Source organism: Pleurodeles waltl, chromosome 4_2, assembly GCF_031143425.1.
Source record: "Pleurodeles waltl isolate 20211129_DDA chromosome 4_2, aPleWal1.hap1.20221129, whole genome shotgun sequence".
Lineage (NCBI taxonomy): Eukaryota > Metazoa > Chordata > Amphibia > Caudata > Salamandridae > Pleurodeles > Pleurodeles waltl.
In genome coordinates this window covers 746,045,865-746,061,144 of record NC_090443.1, presented here as the reverse complement: position 1 = coordinate 746,061,144, position 15,280 = coordinate 746,045,865, and positions in this window count along the sequence as shown.

Here is a 15,280-nt window from a genome sequence, read left to right as displayed (position 1 = left end):
GTTTAACTACTGTGCCCAGGACTGGGAAAACAATTCTGACAGGGAGAAAGTCAGGAGGAGGGGGGCAATAAGGAGTTTGTGAAACACTTACCTGGTCACCAAATCAGTCTCAAGTGCAGTTCCACGCTTTGTGCAAGGACTACAACAGACTTCAATGGAGTGGTCCTGATGCTGAGAATGCAGAATGCTGAGGATGCTGAAAGATGCTCTGGGTGTTTTCCAGTTAATGGGGGTATTCCAGCGGCTGTTCCTTTTTCCATAGTTCAGGTAGGCTGACTTTGGCCACAGGAGTCAATGTCCCTAAAGGTCATCGTTGGTCCAGCAGAAGACCACTTACAAACCAGTGGTTTCCTTTGGTGAGGGCTAATGTTAGTGACCAATCTGCACTCAGATGACTCTCCTGAGTCTGACAGTCTCGGATGCAACTTTTGAGTGCTGAGGGGTGGTCTTCTTCGCTGCATGTAGGCGGTCAGTAGAAATTCAAAGGAAGTGGCTACTGATGGGCCAGAAAGAGCTACTTCAGCTTTTATGGACCTGGTGCAGAAACAGGGAGTCAAGCGAGTTCACCTTTCCGGTCTGGGGCTCTGAAATGAAGTTTCCACAAGTCAGGCACCACAGGCACAGTCCTCCCTTTGCTAGCCCAAGAAGCAGCAGGTGCAGTCCAGCAGTTGGTGCAGCTTCTCTTGCCAGGTCCAGAGATCAGCAGGGCAGCCATTCTTCAATCATCTCTCCAGTTCAGATATGATCTGAGGTCTGATACCAGGGGTGCCATAATTATGCCCAGAAAGTGCCCTGGGGGAGGAAGGGTTCACTAGCCAATAGGCTATTCGATTCTCTCCCACCTTATGACGACGTCTGGCTATATATGGCATCTTAGCTATCTCAGAGTGCATTATGCTGCCCACTCCCAACATGTCTCAACCCCTTGCTTAGGATGAGGAGCTTGGTAGCCCAACTAGAGGTGTGGTTTTACCTGTAAGCTACATGCCTGCGGAAAAAACACGTTGGCGGCTGGTTTCCCCTCTCTGTTCCTGCTGCCAACCCATCTACCTGAACAAAGGGGCCCCCCATCTCAAGTGTGGTTGCCATTTGCCCATCAAAGGTGGCTTCTCCTTTGAAGATCCCCCTTAGGGCCAACACGTGTGGGTTCCTACGAGGGGGAGGTAGCACTTTTCTCTGCAGCAGCCCTCTATTGTTACTTGGTTTGGGAGTCATTCATACTTCTCCCCAGAAAGGCAGAAGGTTGTCTGGTTGCCAGCATATGTGAGTGGCCACCAAAATAATTGAGCAGTAGAGTGGCAATTTTCTAAAAGTTGCTTTTCCTCAAAAGTGACATTAAATCCAACTTGGCCAGCAAGTCTGGTTTGATGCCATGATTAATTTGATACCGTGACGTACCAACTTTACTAGTACCATTAAGAAGGTAGCAGGACTGAAGTGTCAGCCTGTAACTCTGTACTTCCCAATGCAGCTACTAGCTCTTCCACATTAGAAACAACAATTTGGGAAATGTATTCCTAGGCATATTAAAGTACATGTCCCACTTAATAATATACAGCTCCCTGCAATAGGACTCAATAGGCCTTTGTTAAAGGAGACGTAAATCATCAAGGGAAGTGTGAGCTATGCCATTGGTTTAAATGGCAAAGTAGAACTATCAGTTTAAAACTGCTCTTTCAGTCTGCAGTGGCACGCTGGAAGCCATGTTGTTATTTTGTCACACTCAAAGTTACATAATCAGTGCTGCAGCCCTGAGTGGACACTTTAACTTACAGGCCCTGGGTATACTTGGTACCATATACTAGAGTTAACATATGCCAATTGGGGGTAGCCAGTTTAACATATGAGCCCTGATTTGGACTTTGGCGGTCAATTTCACTGACCGCCAAAGCCCAACCCGCCGGACGACCGCCATATTACGAGTGCTGGGTGCTTTCTGCCATTATTGAGGCAGAAAGCAGCCAGCAGTTGTGCTGGCAGTCAGCGCTGCAGAGGCGGGTACCTTGTCAACACCGCCACGCTAGCAGGACTAACACAGCTTAGCGGAGTGGTGGTGGCGGCTGCGAGGGAAGGCTGCCAGGACCCATCCCCTCCCGGATGTCCCCTTCGACTGAGGAAGTAAGTGGGCATGTGTGCATGTTTGCAGAGGGGGAGGAGGGTGCTGAATGCGTGCGTGTATGTGCGAGTTAATGGGGGTGTCTGTGTTGATGAATGGGAGTGAGTGGGTGTGTCTGAATGCATGAATGCGTATGCTGAATGGGTGTATGCATGCATACGTGAAGGGGTGTGTGTAAGTGTGTGGATGGGTGGGGGTGATGTGTGCATGTGTGCGGACATGTGTGTCCCAGTGACAGGAATGAAGATTCCTGTCGCTGGGTGCGTGACTGCCAGGGTTTTCGTGGCAGGGTGACTGCCACAGAAAGCCTGGCAGTTTGCAGCCTGGTAATCCGGATGGCAGGCTGAGGCCGGACGCCGGGTTGGAGGTAGTCCCCGCCGGCTGCGGCAGTGCGACCACACCGGAGGGCATGGTGGGGTTGTGGAGGCTTGGCATCTGCCCAGCCTCACAACTCTTAATGTGGTGGTCCTTACCGCTGGCTCGGTGGTAGAATCGCCACAGTGAGGTTGGAGGTCTCATGACTGCCAGCCTCATAATGAGGGCCATACCTTGTAAAAGGTTAGAACACTGGCACTGAGGTCTGGCTAGCAAGGCTCTGCACATTCGCAGAGTGGAAACCAGCAGTACCAGTACAAAACCTTACATGCCCCCTCCCTCCAGATGAAAGGTGATAAGCAACTAATCCTCTTCCTTGTAGTTTCCATAATCTTAATTAAATAACCAAAAAGGCCATCTGCATTGGCATAGTCAGTCCCAGGTCTGTGTTCCATTGTAACCCTGTACCCTGTAGAAAAATGGACCACCTCAATAGTTTGGGGTTCTCTCATCTGCATCAGCCACCTATGAGGTCTGTGGTAAGCTTGAGCTCTGAAGTGAGTCCCAGAAAGGTAGGGTCTCAGCTTCTTCAGGGACAAAAACATTAAAAAAAACTCCCACTCAATGGCATTCCAACGCTGCCCTCTGGGGAGGAGTTGCCTAGTGATAAAGGCAACTGTTTGATCCTGACCCTCATCATTTAGCTGTTACAACACTGCCCTAATCCCATGTTCAGAAATAATAGTCTGGGCAACAAATTCTTTGCTGAAATCTGGTGCCTTCAGGACAGGTGCTGAGCCCCAAGCTTCCTTTAGAGTGTCAAAGGCTTTTTGACATTAGTCAGTTCACATGAGTTTTCTGGGCCATTTAGTGGAGGTGAGCGCTGTCAAAGATGCTGCTATGGTACTATAATAATTGACAAATTCTCTGCAGTACCTAGTCAGGCCAAGAAAGGCTTTGACTTGGGTCTGGGTCTTAGGAGCTTCCCAGGACAGAATTGTCTGGATTGTGGGCTGCAGAGGTTGTACATGGCCTCCCCCACTTGATGGCCGAAGTACACAATAGAACCTAGCCCTATCTGGCACTTAAGAGCCTCGATAGTCAACTCTGCTTGTTTGCAGAGCTTAAAGTACTTCCTTGAGGTGGACCAGGTATTTCTCTCAGGTGGTATTAAATACAGCAGTATCATCCAGATATGCTGCACTGACGTTTACCAGACCTGAAAGTACTCTGTTCAACAGCCTCTGGAAGGTGGCAGATGCATTTGTCTGCCAAAAGGGCATTACTTTAAACTAAAAGTGTCCTTCAAGGGTAGAAAAGGCAGACCTCTCCGTTCTCCTGAGATGAGGGCTATCTGCCAATAACATGAAGTCAGCTCAACAGTGTTCAGATATTCTGCAGTCACAAGCTTTTCAGTATGTTCATTAGCTCTCGGTATGGGGTGGGCATCAGTCTTGGTGAGTGAATGTATGTCTCTTTAGTCCACACAAACCTCAGTCCATTTGTCCTGGAGGGCCCAAGGTGCCAAAGGCTCCAAAACCCATACCAGCTATCCTGGTTGGTATTCAACCATGGAGGAATTTGGGTCATACCAGTGCTTCATGAGCTCCTGGCTAGCCTCCTAATTTCTGTTTGCTTTCTTCATGTAGTGAGCAAGCCTGGAGTGAAGAGCTAGTACATAATTCACTATATTTTGTTTGGGTTCTTTGAGAGGTCTTTCCCAACCTTCTCCCACCAAACTCAAATGACCCCATACAGGATGTCAAAAGAGTAGGTCAAAGGGACAGAACCCTATTCCCTTCTGAGGAACATCTCTCTATGCAAACAGTAGGCATGCCAGGAGACTATCCCATCTCCTTATGAGTTTCAGTGGTTAAACCATAATCATGCCTTTTCATGGTCTTATTGAATCACACCTCAGGACCATTACCTTTCTCACCTTGGGGATGGTAGGAGGTAGTGAATTTGTAAGAACATACCTCACTCGTCCCAGATTGTTTTTAGATAGGCAGACATTGAATTTGTGCCCATATCTGAGATGACCTCCTTAGGGAACTCAACTGGTGAAAATATCAAGTAGGACTCTAGCAACTCCTTGGGCAGTAACTGTTCACAGGAGTATGGTTTACATATATCTGGTGGCCTGTTCCACTACCACCAGGATGAACCTGTTGCCAGAGGCAACAAGTGGGTCCAGGGGACCAACAATATCAACTTCCCACCCTATCAAGGGGAGTCCTTGGGCTTGCAAACTGTCTTACCACTGGCTTAACAGGCGACACAGAAGCAACAAAACTCCTTCACCTTGCCTCACTACAGAGGATTCCTCGTCCCAGTACACCTTATGGATTTCACTGGATTCAGTGGCAAACAAGACCGGGGTGACCACAAGATCAGGCGCACGCAACAGGAAGAACTAGGGAGCCTCACAACCCGTAGGACGACTTATGTGTTATGAATCTATCTGACAAAATACTCGATGATGAACAACTAAGTGTTCTTAGGAAAGGTTTGGGATTTGTACCTATGCCATTTCCGGACTTTACAGGGATGCATATTGATCTCTTTAAATTTATACGCAAATGCAAATTACTGAAACATTTCAACTCTAAACAACAAACAGGCCCGGACAGTAGGGAGGATATAGTCCCATGTGAACTTTCCATTGGCGATGTAAGAAATATACAGACCCTACTCTCGCTGGAGGACATTGATAACAGCAACAATGTACCTACCTGTGATGACATTCTAGCAGACTTGGGTATCATGACCTCAACAACGTGTGATAGTGGCCTGAAACCCCGTTCTAGGTACACACCAATTTTATCACCAGATAACTCAATTGACGTCTTTTATAAATTAGTGACTAGAGATTTCTACCAACTTGAAAAAAAATATGCGACTAGACGCAAAACATGGACACACAACATGAGCAAACAAGAACACAAGGCTTTGCGTTCCTTTGATCATATCAGAGACATAGTAATAAAAGAGGCGAGTAAAGGGGGAAACATCGTCATCATGAACCGAGCAGATTACATTGGAGAAATTGATAGGCAACTTCAAGACCAGGAGGCCTATTGCAAGCTTAACAGCAATCCCATAGGCAGAATCACCAGAGACATAGAGACTAAGGTGGTCATTACAACCCTGGCGGACGGTGTTAAAGCGGCGGTAAGACCGCCAACAGGCCGGCTGTAAAAAAAATTGAATTACGACCGTGGCGGAAACCGCCAACAAAGACAGCCACTTTAACACTCCGACCGCCACGGTGGTACAGACAAACAGCTTGGCGGTCACCGCCAACAGACAGGTGGAAGACAAAGTACCGCCCACAGTATCACAACCTACCAATCCGCCACCTTTTCCGGGGTGGATTCACCGCGGACAAAAACACGGCGGAAACAGGATCTCGAAGGGAAAAAGCTCAACTCTACACACCCCACGAGGAATCCGGACGCCATGGAACCAGAGCTGCCCTTATCTTCTTGCTCCTCTACCAGGAGCACGAAAGCCGGCGGCAAAGACAACGGTGAGCACTGCACCTATGACACAGGGGAGGGGGGAGGGAAAAAACAGGGACACATACACGCAACACACAACACCCCCACCCTCACCCACGACAACACACACACCAATACAGCATGATACATTACAGTTACACCCCAAACCCCCCTGGAAGAATGCATAGGCAAAAGGAAATGAGTGTAACCATTGTAATGTATTAAAATCAAGTATGCAAAAATATATATATGCACCATAAACAAAATATACACCAAGCTTAGTAGTCCAAGTAGTGCTCCAGTGAAGTTCGTGGAACACTGGGCCCACACGGTATGCGCGAGGCCCACACAAGATCCCGGACCATGACGGACAGAACACTGCAGGGGCATCAGAGACCAAGAGAACAGGCACCTCAGGGGGAGAGAAGGGGGGGGCACCTCAGCCGGTTGAGTGCACGACGCCAAATCCACGAGAGGGCCACATGCCCACTGTTCAATACTGGGGAGTGCAAAGCCACAGTCTCTCAAGTCTATACAGTGGGTGGGTTGCCAACTGTTCCATCCTGGGGAGTGCAAAGCCACAGTCTCTCAAGTCTATACAGTGGGTGGGTTGCCCACTGTTCCATCCTGGGGAGTGCAAAGCCACAGTCTCTCAAGTCTCTACAGTTGATGGGTTGCCCACTGTTCAATCCTGGGGAGTGCAAAGCCACAGTCTCTCAAGTCTATACAGTGGGTGGGTTGCCCACTGTTCAATCCTGGGGAGTCTCCACTGGTTCTGGAGGGGGCATGGTGCCCAGAGTACTTCATCCTGCTAAGGACAGAGGTAGTGGATGACAGTCTCCACTGGTTCTGGAGGGGGCTCTGTGCCCAGAGTGCTTCATCCTGCTCGTGATGGACTCAGTAGCATCAGTGCCCTTGCCGCTCATGGGCCAGCGGTGCTTGTAGCGGCGGTGCCCTGTACAGCGGTGCTTGAGGCGGCAGTGCCCTGTTCAGCGGTGCTTGAGGTGGCGGTGCCCTGCTCAGCGGTGCTTGTAGCGGTGGTGCCCTGTTCAACAGTGCTTGTAGCGGCGGTGCCCTGTTCAGCGGTGCTTGTAGCGTCGGTGCCCTGTTCAGCGGTGCTTGAGGCGGCGGTGCCCTGTTCAGTGGTGCTTGAGGAGGCGGTGCCCTGTTCAGCGGTGCTTGAGGCGGTGGGCTCCTTTGCAGTGTCTCAGCTGCTGGCGCTCCTTTCTAGCCCAGCGGGGCTTGTGCTGGCAGTCCTGTCTAGCCCAGCGGGGCTTGTGCTGGCAGTCCTCTCTAGCCCAGCGGGGCTTGTGCTGGTGGTCCTCTCTAGCCCAGCTGGGCTTGTGCTCTCTCTCTCTAGCTGAGCGGGGCTTGTGCTGGCGGTCCTCTCTAGCTCAGCGGGGCTTGTGCTGGCGGTGGCCTCCTGGGCAGCAGGGATGATGGCAGTGGCCTCCTGGGCAGCGGGGATGATGGCGATGGCCTCCTGTGCAGCGGGGATGATGGCGGTGGCCTCTTGGGCAGCGGGGATGATGGCGGTGGCCTCCGAAGCAGCGGGGATGAGGGCGGTGGCCTCCGAGGCAGCGGGGATGAGGGCGGTGGCCTCTTGGGCAGTAGGGCAGGTGCTGGCCTCCTGGGCAGCAGGGCAGCAGGGCAGGTGCTGGCGGTGGCCTCCTGGGCAGCGGGGATGATGGCGGTCTTCTCTGCCGTGCTGCTCTTCCCAGACTTGTCCGGTTTTTTGTGGCCCTTCCCCACCTTGGAAGGTGTCGCAGCTGACTCCACACTCCCACCGGGACCCCTGGGAGCGGCTTTGGTGGCTGGAGTCTTCCCCCTCTCCCGCTGGGCACTGGCCAACTTTTGATGCTTGACAGGTGGGGGACTGTCCGTGCTGTGGCTCCGTGCCACACTGGCTGCTCCAGATTCCAGTGACTATAGGCAACCCTGGTCCCGGAGATGTTGTGGCTGAGGTGCTAGGTTGTGACCTGGAGAGTCGGGCCCTAGGAGACGGACGGGGTGGGGGAGGTGTGGGAAAGACGTCAAGGTTGGACAGGAAAAGTTTTTGGGAGACACTGGGACGGGTAGCTGGAGGGGGTTTGGGAGTGGAGGAAGAGGTTCTGGTTGAAGGAGGTGTTCGTTTGGTGACTTTGGGTGAAGGTGCATGCGCTGGAGGCTGTCGTGAGGTGGATGGCTGTTGGGTGGCTGTGTGCCTGCGTTTGTATATCTTGGGAGGTGGCATCACAGACACACTGGGAGAGGACACAGGGGACGTGTGAATGGTAGTGGGGGTGGTGACTGCACGTGAGCGGGGTGTGGTGGTGTGTGTGCTGGTGATGGCAGTAGTGGCCGTAGATGTAGTGCATGCAGGTGTGAGTGTAGACAAGACTGGGAGGGAGGAGGGTGAGGAGGAGGAGGGGGACACAGTGGAGGTAGTGGATGTTGGTGTGTCTGCATGTGTGTGATGTTTGCTTGAGTGCCTGTGGGATGTGTGGTGCTTATGTTTGCCTGAGCTTCCCTTGTGTGTTGACGTGTGTGCATGCTGGTCTGAAGGTGTGCTTGGGATAGGCTGGGGTACAGGGGGTTGGGTCTGGGTGGAGGAAGTTGAAGGGGGGAGGCTAGAAACGGGGACAATGGCTGCCATCAGTGCTGAGGCCGGAGTCTGAAAAGCTTGCTGAAGGGCCGCCTGACCAGAATGAATGCCCTCCAGGAATGCATTTGTTTGTTGCAACTGCCTTTCTACACCCTGGATGGCATTCAAAATGGTAGACTGCCCAACAGTGAGGGACCTGAGGAGGTCAATGGCCTCCTCACTGAGGGTAGCAGGGGTGACTGGGGCATGGCCTGAGGTGCCTGGGGCGAAGGTGATGCCCACCCTCCTGGGTGAGCGGGATCGGGGCAAAGGCTGAGGGGCTGCTGGGAGGGTGGTGCTGGTAGGGGGTGTGGGGGCTGTACCTGTAGATGCGGGGGGCACAGATTTTGCCACCACCACAAGGGAGCTCCCATCAGAGGACGAGTCTGTGTCGCTGGTGTCAGCTCCTGTCCCCGCCGTGGAGCTCCCCTCGCCCTCCGTCCCACTGGTGAACTCCGAGTCCGTAGTGTCGCCCTCCAGGGCCATGTGGGATGCAGCTCCCTGGTGCTCCGGTGCCACTGCTCCTCCGCCTAATGATGCTAATGCACACAAGAACAGGGAAACCACAAAAAGGGGGGAACGACAGAAGAAAGACATGTTGAATGCATGCATTACCGCTACCGTTGGCGGACACGACAGACACAGAAGCCCCCTGCACTACGCCACGCTCTTGGGCTCCACTGTTCAATCCCTGGGAAATGGCCTACAAGGCTATGGACGACATCTGCACACATGGATGACACAAGGGCATGACTAGGTGTACTTGGCACTCTACAGAGGTGGGGTGGGGTGCCACATGGCCTGCCTTACAGAGGGACCCTGCCTACTAAACTCGCCCTGGCCTAGGGAAACCCACAGCCCACCTCCCCCACTCAGACACCTCCACTGCGCATAAAATCAGCAGGATGAGAGTGTACTCACCCCCTTGTGGCTGCTGTGATGCCCTCAAGCGCCCATCCAACTACGGGTACTCCACCGCCAGGATCCTGAACATCAGGGGGGTCATGGTGCGACGGGCACCCCTCCCACGTTGGGAGGCCATCCCCAGCTGAGCCTCCGCCGTTTTCTTGCTCCAGCAGCGAATGTCCTCCCATCTTTTCTGGCAGTGGGTGCTCCATCTGTGGTAGACCCCCAGGGTCCGGACGTCCTTGGCGATGGCACGCCAAATAGCTTTTTTCTAGTGGGTGCTGACCTACATGAATTGTACAGGGGGAAAAGAAACTTTATTACCAACTGCACCCCTACCCTTGCTATGTGGCACATGCATTCATCGTCGTTTCATGCACGCCTCAATCTCCCCCCCCATCTTTCATCCACCCTACTCCACTCAGGCATAGCCCATACAGCATGCTCCCAGTGTAGTGAACAGGTGTACAGAAACCGAAAGAGTTATCATTCCATGAATGTGCAGATGGTGTGTTTGGCAGACCAGTACATCTCCCATGTGAATGCCAAGTTCCCTGGCTCAGTGCATGACGCCTACATCCTGCGGAATAGCAGCATCCCTTAGGTGATGGGGCAACTCCAGAGGCACCGTGTGTGGCTATTAGGTGAGCACCTGGAAGCAAGACAGTGGGAATGGTTGTCTGGGGTTGTCCCTAAGGGTTAGTGTGTGTCTAACAGTTGTCCCTCGCCATTTGCAGGTGACTCTGGTTACCCCAACCTGTCATGGCTACTGACCCCAGTGAGGAATCCCAGGACAAGGGTAGAGGAACGCTACAATGAGGCCCATGGGCGAACTCAGCGGATTATCGAACGGTCCTTCGGCCTCCTGAAGGCCAGGTTCAGGTGCCTCCATATGACAGGTGGATGCCTATTCTACTCACCAAAGAAGGTGTGCCAGATCATTGTGGCATGCTGTATGCTTCACAACTTAGCTTTGCGACGACAAGTGCCTTTTCTGCAGGAGGATGGTCCAGATGGCGGTGTTGTTGCAGCTGTGGAGCCTGTGGACAAGGAAGACGAGGAAGCAGAAGAAGAGGACATGAACAACAGGGACTCGGTGATCCTGCAATATTTCCAGTGAGACACAGGTAAGGGTACAGACCTGCCTACTACATGTACTTTAACACTACTACCTCTCTACTGTCTGTCGTTTTCACCCAGTGTATGGTCACTGAGTTGTCACTTTCCCTTATGATTTCACAGATGTGGGTCCAACTGTGTGACATCTGCTTTGTTTCCTCATGGACTAGTGCTGTGTGACATAGGTATGTTGACATTACAATTGTAAGAGCATTTTTTCACTGTAATTGCTAATACACTATTTCGAAATCACAGACTGACTCCAGATTGTTTTGTGCTTCAAGGGTGTTTATTTAATATTGGAGGGCGTTGTAAACTGCTCAGGGGTGATGGTGGAGGAATGTCCATGGCAGAGTCCAGTTTATTAGTCTCACAGGTGCATTGCCCAAATGGGCATAGGAAGTGGAGCTGGGGCAGTTTGAGGATGGACAGGGTGACAAAGTGGGACAGAAACATGACATTCAGGGTGGTCTCATTTCTTAGCGGGGGTCTTGGCATCGTTCTCTGTCTTTGTCCTGGATCTCAGGGACCGTTTGTGGGGGTGGTTCTCCCTCTGCAGGGGGTGGGGTGCTGGTGTGGTGGTCCTGTGGCGGGCGTCCTGTCCACTAGCGCTGGCGGAGGTGGTGGGCAGTTCATCGTCCATGCTAGTGTCAGGGGCCTCTTGTTGTGCCACAGTGTCCCTCCTGGTGTTGATAACTTCCTTCAGCACCGCTACGATGGTGCCCAGGGTGGAATTGATGGTTCTGAGTTCCTCCCTGAAGCCCAAATACTGTTCCTCCTGCAGGCGCTGGGTCTCCTGAAACTTGGCCAGTGCCATTGCCATCATCTCCTGGGAGTGGTGGTAGGTCCCATGATGGAGGAGAGGGCCTCGTGGAGAGTGGGTTCCCTTGGCCTGTCCTCCCCCTGTCACACAGCAGCCCTCCCAGTTCCCCTGTGTTCCTGGGCCTCTGTCCCCTGGACCGTGTGCCCACTACCACTGCCCCCGGTCCCTGTTGTTGTTGGGGTGGTGGGTTAGCCTGGGTTCCCTGTAGTTGTGGACACACTGCTGCTTGACGTGCCCTGGGGACAGAGGTATGGGCCCGCTGGGTGGGTGCTGTGCTGGTGTTTCCAGGGGGTGGACGTTCTGTAGTGGCCTGTGACTGTGTGATGGGAACCGACTGTCCCGAGGTCCCCAATGGGCCGGGCTGGTCATCTAGATCCAGTTGGACAGAGATGCTGTCATCACTGTGTGCCTCTTCTCTTGGTGGTGTGGACATGTGTGGACCCTCCTGTCTGGTGACATTGGGTAGGGGCCCTGCAGGAGTATAAAAGGATGTTTATTACATCTGTGTGTGCCATGGTGCGCAATGGGTGGGTGACTGTGTCCCCCAGTGCTTGCATTCCTGCGTGGGACCTTGTGTGATGATGGTTTATGGGGGTGTATGGGTATGTGCAGTGGGCATGCTTTGGTGATGGGTGTCCATGCTTTGGTGTTGCATGCAGGGCTTGGTGTTGGGATGGGTGGTTTGTGAAATTGGGACATTTGTGAGGAGTTGGAGTGATGGGGGTGAGGGTGGGGGTATGTGATGGCATGCAGGTAGGGTGGGGGATGTAATAGTTAAGATTTGACTTACCAGAGTCCATTCCTCCATCTCCTCCTGCGAGGCCCTCAGGATGCAGAATCGCCAAGACCTGCTCCTCCCATGTTGTTAGTTGTGGGGGAGGAGGTGGGGGTCCGCCGCCAGTCCGCTGAACCGCAAGGTGTCTTGAGACCACGGAACGCACCTTCCCCCGTAGGTCGTTCCACCTCTTCCTGATGTCATCCCGATTTCTTGGGTGCTGTCCCACTTCGTTGACCCTGTCCACTATTCTTCGCCATAGCTCCATCTTCCTAGCTATGGAGGTGTGCTGCACCTGTGCTCCGAATAGCTGTGGCTCTACCTGGACGATTTCCTCCACCATGACCCTGAGCTCCTCCTCCAAGAACCTGGGGTGTCTTTGCCGTTCCATGGGGTGGTGTGGGTGATGTGTGGGATGGTGTGTGTGGTGATAAGTGTGCTGATATGTAGTGGTGTGTTGTGTGAGGTGCGTGGAAGTTATGTGGGTGATGGTCTGGTGTGCCTGTGGATGCTTGGAAGTAGTTTGTAGTGTCTCTCTCTGGTCTTCTTTCGGTATTTTTGTCAGAGGGGTTTGTGGATGATGTGGGTGTGTGTTTTATATTGTATTGGGTGTGTGGGAGTGGTGTGTGTATGTGTATCAGGTGTTTGTATTTTGAATTGTCCAATGTGGCTGTGTTTTGAATATGTGTGTGCATTTTGATCGCAGCGTGTGTACCGCCAATGGAATACCGTTGTTGAAAGACCGCCGCGTGGATTCGTGTGTCGTGATAGTGTGGGTGTATTTCTGTTGGAGTGACGGTGGAGGATTTGTTTTCGCCAGTTTATCACTGACCTTTGGTGTGGTGGACTTCTGTGGGTGTCTGAATTTTGGCGGATTCCGTGCTGTGGGTCATAATAGCTGTGGCGGATTTCTGCGGCAGTGTGTTGGCAGTCTTCTGCACAGCGGTAAGCGGCTTTTACCGCCAATGTTGTAATGAGGGCCTAAATTGGGTCTGTGGAGAGACAGAGGTCTTCTAAAGGATCTAGAATATAAATACCTCTTCAACCCAATGCCCAGCTTCCCTTGCATTTACACTCTCCCTAAGGTACATAAACCGGCAGCTTTTCCACCTGGCAGACCCATAATTTCTGGTATTAACTCCCCCACTGAAAAACTTTCTGAGTTTATTGACCTCTACTTACAACCCTTTGTTTGCAACCTACCGTCATATATCAAAGATATTACACATCTCCTTAGTCTCATTGCTGATTATGAATGGACTGAAGGTCATACCTTAGCAACACTAGATGTCACTTCTTTGTATACCTGCATACCTAAAGAAAAGGGTATGGCTGCTATTCAACATTTTCTGGACAAAAGAGAAGCAAAACTTTTGCAACACTCTAACATGCTACTGGATCTGATTGACCTTGTCATGGACAACAACGTCTTTTTACATGAAGGTGTCACGGTTTCGGGCGGGTCTGATCAGGACTTTGGTTGGGACACCCCTTGAGGTCACCGAATATCCTAAAGAGGTAGTACACTGGGGCAGAGGAGCAGCTAAAGGCATACACGGAAAGGACAGCTATGGATAGGCACAGGAAACAGGAAAGTAAAAGCAGAGCAACCCTTGTGCGAACAAACAGGAAACAGATTACCAGTGGACAAACACGCTGGGGTTGTACACAGAGTAAGGCGCAGAACCTCCCACAGTGACAGGGAATCTCAATGCCTCTGTGCAGTTTGCTCTTACAGATAGTCACCCTGCCAGCCCCATAGAAAGGAGGCGGCAGAAGTGATTCTGTCTCTGGACCCTAGAGCACAAACAAGGATAGTACTTACATACACAGGACACGCTCTTGTGGGTCCAGCTGGAAACACAGTGGCGATTCCTGAGAAAACAGCAATAGCACACTGTCACTGTTAGGCACGATATACAACGTATAACACTGGACAAGGATGGGGGCTGGAATTGCCTCCTGGAAACCAGGAGCCAACCCCAGTACACAGGAGGACACGTATACACTGGTGAAGACTGATAGAACACTTACCAGACACAAAGAACCAAGAAGAAACAGAAGGGAACAAACAAAGAGGCAGAGGCAAGAACTAGGAACAGGCTCAGGCTGAAGCAAAGGCGGGACTAGGACTTGAAAACAGGGCGCAAACTTCTGTCTGGGATAGACAGAGACAGGACTGGGAAACTGAGAACAGGCTCTGGCTGGAACAGGCAAGGACAGGACTGGAATACAGGGAGTAGGAAATGAGCAGTAAACAGGACTGGGAAACAGAGAGAAGGTTCAGGCTGAAACAAGGCAGGAGCAGGGCAGAGAAACAGGGAGCAGGCTTTGGAAGAAACAAACAGGTACAAGGCTAAGAAATAGGGAGCAGACTCTGGCTGGAAAAATCAGGAGCAGGGCAGAGAAACAGGAAAAAGGATCAGGCTGGAACAGAACAGGAACAAAACTGGAACACCATCCGACAAGGGGTCTGTAACACAAAGGAATTGAAGTCCGATGCACGACGGGGAGCTTGAGGAAATGGCTGCTTATAAGCAGTTCCAAGCTGGGCTGCACAGGAGTGGTTTCAGGTGTGTGTAATTTCGGACACTTGCAAGTCCTGGAGGAGAGGATCCAGTGAAAAGGAGCAACTGGACTTCTCCCATTGAAAACAATGGGAAACAGAATCCGGGTTTTCCTGACTACCAAGCTGTGCATTATGGGATTTGCAGTCCCAAGAAGCAAATGTAGTCCTACACAAGTGTACCATGGAGAAAAGGGAAACAAACAGGAGTCAGCAAGGGACTCTAGATAGGTGTTCAAGGTGATTCCCAGGCTTCTGACAGTCCCCTTACAGCGCCCCCTGGAAATGGGACGACCGAGTCGTAACAGAAGGTGCTTGGTACAGACAAAAACAAGGGGTTGCCATGGGGGCCACATTTTCACTCTCGTTTGCCAAGCTATACATGGGCTACTTTGAACACCATCATATCTGGACTAAATGCCCTCCAGAACTCACACAACACATCATGTATTGGGGTTGATACATTGACGACATTCTCCTTTTCTGGTCAGGCAATTCTACTACACTGGATTTGTTCATTAATCATTTGAACAC